Source organism: Oncorhynchus mykiss, chromosome 19 (genome assembly GCF_013265735.2).
Source record: "Oncorhynchus mykiss isolate Arlee chromosome 19, USDA_OmykA_1.1, whole genome shotgun sequence".
Classification (NCBI taxonomy): domain Eukaryota; kingdom Metazoa; phylum Chordata; class Actinopteri; order Salmoniformes; family Salmonidae; genus Oncorhynchus; species Oncorhynchus mykiss.
In genome coordinates this window covers 61924951-61938597 of record NC_048583.1, presented here as the reverse complement: position 1 = coordinate 61938597, position 13647 = coordinate 61924951, and the positions used below count along the sequence as shown (strand labels likewise).

The 13647-nt window shown below is 41.7% G+C and overlaps 1 protein-coding gene across 5 annotated transcripts in view; it reads right to left on the bottom strand.

Moving 5' to 3' along the window:
• nin (ninein (GSK3B interacting protein)) overlaps positions 1–13647 on the bottom strand; it is an 84976-nt gene that overhangs the window by 70704 nt on the left and 625 nt on the right. The window lies entirely within an intron of this gene.

Here is a 13647-nt window from a genome sequence, read left to right as displayed (position 1 = left end):
TACAGTGACTTCCAGCTGGCTGGGCCGTGACACAGTGACTTCCAGCTGGTTGGGCTGTGACACAGTGACTTCCAGCAGGGCCGTGACACAGTGACTTCCAGCTGGGCCGTGACACAGTGACTGCCAGCAGGGCCGTGACACAGTGACTTCCAGCTGGGCCGCGACACAGTGACTTCCAGCAGGGCCGTGACACAGTGACTTCCAGCAGGGCCGTGACACAGTGACTTCTAGCTGGCTGGGCCGTGACACAGTGACTTCCAGCTGGCTGGTCCGTGACACAGTGACTTCTAGCTGGCTGGGCTGTGACACAGTGACTTCCAGCAGGGCTGTGACACAGTGACTTCTAGCTGGCTGGGCCGTGACACAGTGACTTCTAGCTGGCTGGGCTGTGACACAGTGACTTCCAGCAGGCTGGGCCGTGACACAGTGACTTCCAGCTGGGCCGTGACACAGTGACTTCTAGCTGGCTGGGCCGTGACACAGTGACTTCCAGCTGGGCCGTAACACTGGGATGCTTCGTGACACAGTGAGATGCCATAAGAATGAAGCATTACCTTTGACACATGATGGGATGCAGTTTGATGCAGAGGAACAAACTTAGTTTACAGAGTACATTTGATGTGTATCTGCATAGAACTAAAAGTTGATATGGAAGATAAACCTCACAACAGATCAAATCATTGCTATTGTGCTCAGAGCTGGAACCAAGAACATTGAGTAAATATACAAAAAATACGAGCTTCAAGAGGAATACCCAAACCATACTAACTAATCAACCAGTGATTTAGTCAGTGCATATAAACGGGTTAGCTGACAACATCGTGAAAACGATGCGACCGTTTCAATGGAGCAGAAATCTGTGTGTTGTTGTGATTCTGGATGGCCAGATACAACGTAGACCATCCAATCATTACCACCATTAAATGAGCTCCAAGTTACTAAGTTAGGCCTTGTTGTGAATCTGGATGGCCTTGTTGTGAATCTGGATGGCCTTGTTGTGAATCTGGATGGCCTTGTTGTGAATCTGGATGGCCTTGTTGTGAATCTGGATGGCTTTGTTGTGAATCTGGATGGCCTTGTTGTGAATCTGGATGGCCTTGTTGTGAATCTGGATGGCCTTGTTGTGAATCTGGATGGCCTTGTTGTGAATCTGGATGGCCTTGTTGTGAATCTGGATGGCCTTGTTGTGAATCTGGATGGCCTTGTTGTGAGAGAAGCTGCCGCGTGGGGAATCTTAGGCGGCTCGTTTCAGCTAGTTTTATCTTGTTCTTGACACCATGTCTTGTTTTGACTGATGTCATGTCTATGCTAATATTGCAACAACAACAAAAAAATCGCTAACTAGCAAACCAACAACTGCAACGATGTATTTGAGTGATCATTGTGCACATTTATTGTTAAACATGTACTAACTAAACATTGTTTGACGAAATATAGGTAACATGTTGTCAACTATCTAAGCCAACCCTGTCTGTTTTTCCCTTATAGTTGGGAGCGCTTCGGTTTTGTTACTGAACAACCAAGCCGTCTACGGCAGAGGAGAGGGGGAAGGGGGAGGGAGAGAATGGTAGAGCACCAAGTAGAGCTTGTTAATTGTTAAGTTATACAACCAAGATGATGCATATACTGACAAGATACATGTCTCTCGGCCCTAACAATGGGAGTCTTTGTCCACAAAGCGGCACCGCGGGCAGTCTAGTCTCCCGCCTATCCTTTATTTAAATTGGTGAATACATCTCATTATTGTAATCCTGTTTTGAATATTCGATGAGGGTTGTTGATGTCAACCAGCCTGTATTCACTAGAGAGAGATGCTATGCTACAAGCCTCGTGTCATGAATGTGGATAGCCATCTTAGAGACAGTGTTTATTTCTCTATTTTGCCGGAATGTCACGTGTCCTACTTATATGGGCGGCAGGGTAGCCTAGTGGTTAGAGCGTTGGACTAGCAGCCAGAAGGTTGCAAGTTCAAATCCCGAGCTGACAAGGTAAAAATCTGTCGTTCTGCCCCTGAACAGGCAGTTAACCCACTGTTCCTAGGCCGTCATTGAAAACAAGAATTTGTTCTTAACTGACTTGCCAAGTTAAATAAAGGTAAAAAATAAAATATCAGAGCACTCGTAACAACTTAAGCGTTACAAAATGTCTACTTGATCAAATAAGCCATACATTTTTTGTGGTTGTTGACCAAATTCGACACCCCCTTTCATTGACCTCCGTATAAAAACTCATTGCTTGGTGTGTGAAATAACGGAAAAATCTCCACCGGTTGGAGGTAGACATATTTTCTGCTGAGTTGGGTCTCTTCCTCTTCCTCTCTGATTACAACAAAGACTTCTGGTAGCAACAGGCTTGCCCCGACCACTTGAGGATCTGTCTTTTTCAGATCCCCATTTCCTGTGTTTGAGGTGTGCAAAATCCACGTGTCACTTAAATCTCGCTGATCTGATTGATTTCATTTTACTCCTGCGACTCTTTCATACCCCGGTATTTTTTTCTCTCCCGTTAACGGGAAATGGCCAGTCAAACACACCCCGGTAATGGCTGAACGGTATACGTTGGCTTTCTATAAGAACGGATAAGAACGCAGGTGAGTGCAGGTAGGGTAGACAGAGCAGGTGAGTTCAGGTAGGGTAGACAGAGCAGGTAGGGTAGACAGAGCAGGTAGGGTAGACAGAGCAGGTGAGTGCAGGTAGGGTAGACAGAGCAGGTAGGGTAGACAGAGCAGTTGAGTGCAGGTAGGGTAGACAGAGCAGGTGAGTGCAGGTAGGGTAGACAGAGCAGGTGAGTTCAGGTAGGGTAGACAGAGCAGGTGAGTTCAGGTAGGGTAGACAGAGCAGGTGAGTTCAGGTAGGGTAGACAGAGCAGGTGAGTTCAGGTAGGGTAGACAGTGCAGGTGAGTGCAGGTAGGGTAGACAGAGCAGGTGAGTTCAGGTAGGGTAGACAGAGCAGGTGAGTTCAGGTAGGGTAGACAGAGCAGGTGAGTTCAGGTAAGGTAGACAGAGCAGGTGAGTTCAGGTAGGGTAGACAGAGCAGGTGAGTGCAGGTAGGGTAGACAGAGCAGGTGAGTGCAGGTAGGATAGACAGAGCAGGTGAGTTCAGGTAGGGTAGACAGAGCAGGTGAGTTCAGGTAGGGTAGACAGAGCAGGTGAGTTCAGGTAGGGTAGACAGAGCAGGTGAGTTCAGGTAGGGTAGACAGAGCAGGTGAGTTCAGGTAGGGTAGACAGAGCAGGTGAGTTCAGGTAAGGTAGACAGAGCAGGTGAGTTCAGGTAGGGTAGACAGAGCAGGTGAGTGCAGGTAGGGTAGACAGAGCAGGTGAGTGCAGGTAGGGTAGACAGAGCAGGTGAGTGCAGGTAGGGTAGACAGAGCAGGTGAGTGCAGGTAGGGTAGACAGAGCAGGTAGGGTAGACAGAGCAGACATTGTAAGATTTTAAACAACATTAAAACTATATTTAAAAAATAAATAAAAATGAAAGATTTATTTCAGTCAACATCTGATGGACAAATCCATCCATTGTTGCATATACAGTTGAAGTCGGAAGCTTACATACAGTTTAGCCAACTACATTTAAACTCAGTTTTTCATCATTCCTGACATTTAATCCTAGTAAAGATTCCCTGTTTTAGGTCAGTTAGGACCACCACTTTATTTTAAGAATGTGAAATGCGGCCTCCCGGGTGGCACAGTGGTTAAGGGTGCTGTACTGCAGCGCCAGCTGTGCCACCAGAGACACTGGGTTTGCGCCCAGGCTCTGTCGTAACCGGCCGCGACCGGGAGGTCCGTGGGGCGACGCACAATTGGCCTAGCGTCATCCGGGTTAGGGAGGGCTTGGCCGGTAGGGATATCCTTGTCTCATCGCGCACCAGCGACTCCTGTGGCGGGCCGGGTGCAGTGCGCACCAACCAAGGTTACCAGGTGCACGGTGTAGCCTCCGACACATTGGTGCGGCTGGCTTCCGGGTTGGATGCGCGCTGTGTTAAGAAGCAGTGCAGCTTGGTTGGTTGTGTATCGGAGGACGCATGACTTTCAACCTTCGTCTCTCCCGAGCCCATACGGGAGTTGTAGCGATGAGACAAGATAGTAGCTACTAAAAACAATTGGAGACCATGAAATTGGGGAGAAAAAGGGGTCGAAATTACACAAAAAAATCACACAAAAAAAAAAGAATGTGAATGTCAGAATAATAGTAGAGAGAATTATTTATTTCAGCTTTTATTTCTTTCATCACATTCCCAGTGGGTCAGCAGTTTACATTCACTCTATTAGTATTTGGTATTTGGCCCATTCCTCCTGACAGATCTGGTGTAACTGAGTCAGGTTTGTAGGCCTCCTTGCTCACACACACATTTTCTATAGGATTGAGGTCAGGGCTTTGTGATGGCCAGTCCAATACCTTGACTTGGTTGTCATTAAGACATTTTGCCACAACTTTGGAAATATGCTTGGGGTCATTGTCCATTTGGAAGAACCATTTGCGACCAAGCTTTTAACTTCCTGACTGATGTCTTGAGATGTTGCTTCAATATATTCACATACTTTTCCTACCTCATGATGACATCGATTTTGTGAAGTGCACCAGTCCCTCCTGCAGCAAAGCACCCCCACAAACATGATGCTGCCACCCCCGTGCTTCACGGTTGGGATGGTGTTCTTTGGCTTGCAAGCCTCTCCCTTTTTCCTCCAAACATGACAATGGTCATTATGGCCAAACAGTTCTATTTTTGTTTCATCAGACCAGAGGACATTTCTCCAAAAAGTACGATCTTTGTCCCCATGTGCAGCTGCAAACCGTAGTCTGGCATTTTATGGTAGTTTTGGAGCAGTGGCTTCTTCCTTGCTGAGTGGCCTTTCAGGTTATGTCAATATAGGACTCGTTTTACTGTGGATATAGACACTTTTGTACCTGTTTCCTCCAGCATCTTCACTAGTTCTTTTGCTGTTGTTCTGGGAATGATTTGCACTTTTCGCACCAAAGTACATTCATCTCCAGGAGACAGAATGCGTCTCCTTCCTGATCGGTATGATTGCTGCGTGGTCTCTTGTGTTTATACTTGCGTACTATTGTTTGTACAGATGAACGTGGTACCTTCAGGCGTTTGGAAATTGCTCCCAAGGATGAACCAGACTTGTGGAGGTCTACAATTTATTTTTTGAGGTCTTGGCTGATTTCTTTTGATTTTCCCATGATGTCAAGCAAAGAGGCACTGAGTTTGAAGGTAGGCCTTGAAATACATCCACAGGTACACCTCCAATTGACTCAAATGATGTCAATTACCCTAACAGAAGCTTCTAAAGTCATGACATAATTTTCTGGAATTTTTCAAGCTGTTTAAAGGCACAGTCAATTTAGTGTATGTAAACTTCTGACCCACTGGAATTGTGATACAGGAAAATCTAAGTGAAATATTCTCTGTAAACAATTGTTGGAAAGATTACTTGTCTCATGCACAATGTAGATGTCCTAACCGACTTGCCAAAACTATAGTTTGTTAACTAGAAATTTGTGGAGTGGTTGAAAAACAAGTTTTAATGATTCCAACCTAAGTGTGTGTAAACTTCTGACTTCAACTGTATTAGAATTGTTTTAACAATTTCGATAACTTTTGCTACTTATGCTAATGGCTAGTGACAAGATCAACAACAGAGACTCGTTGGGGATTCGAGAGAGACATGGTTAGACTGTCCCTGGCTCGTTGGGGGATTCGAGAGAGACATGGTTAGACTGTCCCTGGCTCGTTGGGGGATTCGAGAGAGACATGGTTAGACTGTCCCTGGCTCGTTGGGGATTCGAGAGAGACATGGTTAGACTGTCCCTGGCTCGTTGGGGATTCGAGAGAGACATGGTTAGACTGTCCCTGGCTCGTTGGGGATTTGAGAGAGACATGGTCAGACTGTCCCTGGTTCGTTGGGGATTCGAGAGAGACATGGTTAGACTGTCCCTGGCTCGTTGGGGATTCGAGAGAGACATGGTTAGACTGTCCCTGGCTCGTTGCGGGATTCGAGAGAGACATGGTTAGACTGTCCCTGGCTCGTTGGGGATTTGAGAGAGACATGGTTAGACTGTCCCTGGCTCGTTGGGGGATTCGAGAGAGACATGGTTAGACTGTCCCTGGCTCGTTGGGGGATTCGAGAGAGACATGGTCAGACTGTCCCTGGCTCGTTGGGGGATTCGAGAGAGACATGGTTAGACTGTCGCTGGCTCGTTGGGGATTCGAGAGAGACATTGTCAGACTGTCCCTGGCTCGTTGGGGGATTCGAGAGAGACATGGTCAGACTGTCCCTGGTTCATTGGGGGATTCGAGAGAGACATGGTCAGACTGTCCCTGGCTCGTTGGGGGATTCGAGAGAGACATGGTCAGACTGTCCCTAGCTCGTTGGGGGATTCGAGAGAGATATGGTCAGACTGTCCCTGGTTCATTGGGGGATTCGAGAGAGACATGGTCAGACTGTCCCTGGCTGGTTGAGGATTCGAGAGAGACATGGTCAGACTGTCCCTGGCTCGTTGGGGGATTCGAGAGAGACATGGTCAGACTGTCCCTGGTTTGTTGGGGATTCGAGAGAGACATGGTCAGACTGTCCCTGGCTGGTTGAGGATTCGAGAGAGACATGGTCAGACTGTCCCTGGCTCGTTGGGGGATTCGAGAGAGACATGGTCAGACTTTCCCTGGCTTGTTGGGGGATTCGAGATAGACATGGTCAGACTGTCCCTGGTTCGTTGGGGGATTCGAGAGAGACATGGTCAGACTGTCCCTGGCTCGTTGGGGGATTCGAGAGAGACATGGTCAGACTGTCCCTGGCTCGTTGGGGGATTCGAGAGAGACATGGTCAGACTTTCCCTGGCTCGTTGGGGGATTCGAGAGAGACATGGTCAGACTGTCCCTGGTTCGTTGGGGGATTCGAGAGAGACATGGTCAGACTGTCCCTGGCTCGTTGGGGGATTCGAGAGAGACATGGTCAGACTGTCCCTGGTTCGTTGGGGGATTCGAGAGAGACATGGTCAGACTGTCCCTGGCTCGTTGGGGGATAAGTCACTTTGGATAAAAGCATCTGCTACATAGAATGATTTTATATTATCTAAAATAATACTATGCATAACATTTTATGAGTCTTTCAAGCGCGACAGAAACACTTCTAGAGTACCTCAAAGGGATCCTGGTGTAGACTGGAGAGGGCTAAAGACTCAACTAATCTGTCTTTACGTAGCCAGGTACACACAGAGGAGTTGAGAGAGTGCAGGTAAGGTTCACGCAGGGCCATGTTCGGGGAAGGATAGACAGAGAAAAAAACCAACTCTTTATGACATAACTGACCACAGCAGCTACGGCTCCACTCTGCACTGTGAGGTCAGTCGCCATGGGATACTTCCCAAATGGCTCCCTATTCCCTATATCGTGCACTACTTTATACTACAGCCCTTTTCCCTATATCGTGCACTACTTTATACTACAGCCCTTTTCCCTATATCGTGCACTACTTTATACTACAGCCCTATTCCCTATATCGTGCACTACTTTTAAGCAGGGCCCAAAGGGTATATACATTGTATGACATTAACTGGAAATAAGTAACCTGGCTAGTGGATTTAATTACATTTCCTGGACAGTTATACTTTACTGACCTCCAATTGTCTGCATAGTATACCCATTATTAACCTAACCATAGTATACCCATTATTAACCTTTAGTATACCCATTATTAACCTAACCATAGTATACCCATTATTAAACTAACCATAGTATACCCATTATTAACCTAACCATAGTATACCCATTATTAACCTAACCATAGTATACCCATTATTAACCTAACCATAGTGTACCCATTATTAACCTAACCATAGTATACCCATTATTAACCTTATAGTATACCCATTATTAACCTTATAGTATACCCATTACTAACCTAAACATAGTATACCCATTATTAACCTAACCATAGTACACCCATTATTAACCTAACCATAGTACACCCATTATTAACCTAGCCATAGTGTACCCATTATTAACCTAACCATAGCATACCCATTATTAACCTAACCATAGTACACCCATTATTAACCTAACCATAGTATACCCATTATTAACCTAACCATAGTATACCCATTATTAACCTAACCATAGTATACCCATTATTAACCTAACCATAGTGTACCCATTATTAACCTTATAGTATACCCATTATTAACCTTATAGTATACCCATTATTAACCTTATAGTATACCCATTATTAACCTAACCATAGTATAACCATTAACCTAACCATAGTACACCCATTATTAACCTAACCATAGTATACCCATTATTAACCTAATCATAGTATATCCATTATTAACCTAACCATAGTATACCCATTATTAACCTAACCATAGTATAACCATTAACCTAACCATAGTACACCCATTATTAACCTAACCATAGTATACCCATTATTAACCTAATCATAGTATATCCATTATTAACCTAACCATAGTATAACCATTAACCTAACCATAGTACACCCATTATTAACCTAACCATAGTATACCCATTATTAACCTAATCATAGTATATCCATTATTAACCTAACCATAGTATACCCATTATTAACCTAACCATAGTGTACCCATTATTAACCTTATAGTATACCCATTATTAACCTTATAGTATACCCATTATTAACCTTATAGTATACCCATTATTAACCTAACCATAGTATAACCATTAACCTAACCATAGTACACCCATTATTAACCTAACCATAGTATACCCATTATTAACCTAATCATAGTATATCCATTATTAACCTAACCATAGTATACCCATTATTAACCTAACCATAGTGTACCCATTATTAACCTAACCATAGTATATCCATTATTAACCTTATAGTATACCCATTATTAACCTAACCATAGTATACCCATTATTAACCTAACCATAGTATACCCATTATTAACCTAACCATAGTATACCCATTATTAACCTAACCATAGTATACCCATTATTAACCTTATAGTATACCCATTGTGAACCTAACCATAGTATACCCATTATTAACCTTATAGTATACCCATTATTAACCTAACCATAGTGTACCCATTATTAACCTTATAGTATACCCATTATTAACCTTTAGTATACCCATTATTAACCTAACCATAGTATACCCATTATTAACCTAACCATAGTATACCCATTATTAACCTAACCATAGTATACCCATTATTAACCTAACCATAGTGTACCCATTATTAACCTAACCATAGTATACCCATTATTAACCTAACCATAGTATACCTATTATTAACCTAACCATAGTGTACCCATTATTAACCTAACCATAGTATACCCATTATTAACCTAACCATAGTATACCCATTATTAACCTAACCATAGTATACCCATTATTAACCTAACCATAGTGTACCCATTATTAACCTAACCATAGTATACCCATTATTAACCTTATAGTATACCCATTATTAACCTTATAGTATACCCATTATTAACCTAACCATAGTATACCCATTATTAACCTAACCATAGTATACCCATTATTAACCTTATAGTATACCAATTATTAACCTTTAGTATACCCATTATTAACCTAACCATAGTATACCCATTATTAACCTAACCATAGTATACCCATTATTAACCTAACCATAGTATACCCATTATTAACCTTATAGTATACCCATAATTAACCTTATAGTATACCCATTATTAACCTAACCATAGTATACCCATTATTAACCTAACCATAGTGTACCCATTATTAACCTAACCATAGTATACCCATTATTAACCTTATAGTATACCCATTATTAACCTTATAGTATACCCATTATTAACCTAACCATAGTATACCCATTATTAACCTAACCATAGTATACCCATTATTAACCTAACCATAGTATACCCATTATTAACCTTATAGTATACCCATTATTAACCTTTAGTATACCCATTATTAACCTAACCATAGTATACCCATTATTAACCTAACCATATTATACCCATTATTAACCTAACCATAGTGTACCCATTATTAACTTAACCATAGTATACCCATTATTAACCTAACCATAGTATACCTATTATTAACCTAACCATAGTGTACCCATTATTAACCTAACCATAGTATACCCATTATTAACCTTATAGTATACCCATTATTAACCTTATAGTATACCCATTATTAACCTAACCATAGTGTACCCATTATTAACCTAACCATAGTATACCCATTATTAACCTAACCATAGTATACCCATTATTAACCTTATAGTATACCCATTATTAACCTAACCATAGTATACCCATTATTAACCTAACCATAGTATACCCATTATTAACCTTATAGTATACCAATTATTAACCTTTAGTATACCCATTATTAACCTAACCATAGTATACCCATTATTAACCTAACCATAGTATACCCATTATTAACCTAACCATAGTATACCCATTATTAACCTTATAGTATACCCATAATTAACCTTATAGTATACCCATTATTAACCTAACCATAGTATACCCATTATTAACCTAACCATAGTGTACCCATTATTAACCTAACCATAGTATACCCATTATTAACCTTATAGTATACCCATTATTAATCTTATAGTATACCCATTATTAACCTAACCATAGTATACCCATTATTAACCTAACCATAGTATACCCATTATTAACCTAACCATAGTATACCCATTATTAACCTTATAGTATACCCATTATTAACCTTTAGTATACCCATTATTAACCTCACCATAGTATACCCATTATTAACCTAACCATATTATACCCATTATTAACCTAACCATAGTGTACCCATTATTAACTTAACCATAGTATACCCATTATTAACCTAACCATAGTATACCTATTATTAACCTAACCATAGTGTACCCATTATTAACCTAACCATAGTATACCCATTATTAACCTTATAGTATACCCATTATTAACCTAACCATAGTGTACCCATTATTAACCTAACCATAGTATACCCATTATTAACCTAACCATAGTATACCCATTATTAACCTTATAGTATACCCATTATTAACCTAACCATAGTATACCCAGTATTAACCTAACCATAGTGTACCCATTATTAACCTAACCATAGTATACCCATTATTAACCTAACCATAGTATACCTATTATTAACCTAACCATAGTGTACCCATTATTAACCTAACCATAGTATATCCATTATTAACCTTATAGTATACCCATTATTAACCTTATAGTATACCCATTATTACCCTAACCATAGTGTACCCATTATTAACCTAACCATAGTATACCCATTATTAACCTTATAGTATACCCATTATTAAACTAACCACAGTATACCCATTATTAACCTAACCATAGTATATCCATTATTAACCTAACCATAGTATACCCATTATTAACCTAACCATAGTATACCCATTATTAACCTAACCATAGTATACCCATTATTAACCTAACCATAGTATACCCATTATTAACCTAACCATAGTATACCCATTATTAACCTAACCATAGTGTACCCATTATTAACCTAACCATAGTATACCCATTATTAACCTAACCATAGTATACCCATTATTAACCTAACCATAGTATACCCATTATTAACCTAACCATAGTATACCCATTATTAACCTTATAGTATACCCATTATTAACCTGGGGCGAACAAATGATTTATTTAATAAATTAGCCTAAAACAACTAGCTTCTCTAGTCTACGCCAGTCAACACAGGCACTGTTATGTGGGATGATAAATAAGATAGTGGCTGCTACAAGTTAGCTAGTCTTGGCTGTAGCTGAGTAGCGTCTCTCTCTGTCTGCCTCCCCCGGCTCGCATCCATCTCACCGGCACCTCCGCAGCTATCGAGCGCCAGCACCTCCACAGCCTCTCAGGGAATTATTATTATTATTTTTAATGATACTATTCAAATAGTGCACTTATTTCAAACCCCCATCCCTACACCACACACACACACGTACGTAAACATTCTGATACCTCAGATAGAGATAAGTAGCTTTGGTACCACCCACCACTTCCAGCTGCCCGTTGTCATAGTGACATCACGGTCCTTCATGGACGCCAGCATTAGCCAGGTGTCCCCTCCTCCTCCAAGCTCCTCCAATCAGACTGAGAGTCCCTATTCAACTCAAGACAACGGGCTGTCCAAACCATACGGCCCGTCCAAAACGGCATCCTATTTCCTATATAGCGTACTACTTCTGACCAGGGGGTCCGTAGGATGCAATTTGGGACGTATCCACAGTCGAGTGTTCTTTACCTTTCTGCATCTGCTAATCTCATTCAAGTGAACCATGATTGCTGATTTAGCATCATGGCCAGCTGATCACACATGAATCCCTTACCCAGCTAGTCAGCTACCATCATAAGATCACGGTAAAAACCCCAAGACAAAGACCAGGACACAAAGCAACTCCAGAGTAGTAGTGCTGATCAGGGATCTGTCTGATCTAAAAAAGGTCAAACTGATCCTAGATCAGCACTTCATACTCTAGGACGCCCCGACTCGACAAGTTGTGATTTGATATTTTTCTAGAAGGCTCTAAGCTGTCAGTAAAATAGACCTGTAGCTCCAAGGGGCTTGACCCCAACAGTCGGGGTCACTGTGACTGTAGATTGACGGCTGTCGTTACAGAATCGGGACCGAGGCAGAGCAGACTGGCGCAGGGGAATCAGAAGACGAGGTTAATCTGGACACCTGCTGCGTCATGTGTTTGGTCGTCCCACTCCCTGTAGACCTACTGACTGAGCTACTGACTGAGCTACTGACTGAGCTACTGACTACCAGAGATTCCTGTGATGATTCAGAATCATCATGCCAGACAATAAAAACAGTGTCCAAAATGGCACCACATTCCCTATATAGTGCACTACTTTTGACTAAGGGTCCATTTGGTTCTGGTCAAAAGTAGTGCACTACATACATAGTGAAAAGGGTGCCATTTGTGACCGTCTATAAAATGTGCACATAAACGTATTTTAACCATGTGCTATTGTTTTCGATGCAACCAAGTAGAAATGTGTCCATATATCTCATTAAAAAAAAGGGGTCTACGAGTATTATTTAAATGTCAATGATTTGCAGTCCACCAAGGCAGTCTTGATTAAACAACGTCTGTCTGTTGAGTGAAAAGGTACATCAATCATCGCAACAGGTGCAACAAGCCATCAATCAGTACTATGCATAATGTCATGATCCCCAGGTTTGTTTTTTTTAAAGTAAGAAATTACATTTTGTTTAATACATTTACAGCACTTTCACGTGAATGTTCAACTGTGCTGGGAATGTTTACAAAACAAAACGTATTTATTGGCAATGACCATTCACCGATATAAGATTGTCATAATAAAAACGAAATTACAGGATGAAGCTAAATACTATTTATCAAACACTAATTGTACTAATCTGACAAATCCAAAGACTACTTTACTCTTCCCTGGGCAGCTAGCTAGGGACAAAGGACTCCTAGTCTATTAACCCCTGCACCGATTCCGTTTCATCGACATGTTGCGACCAAGTAAGCAGCCTATTCTGCTTGTTACGTTGTAGCAACGTGTTTGTAAAACGGAATGCATTGTAACGTGGCACTTTACTGAAGGCTCTGTCAAAT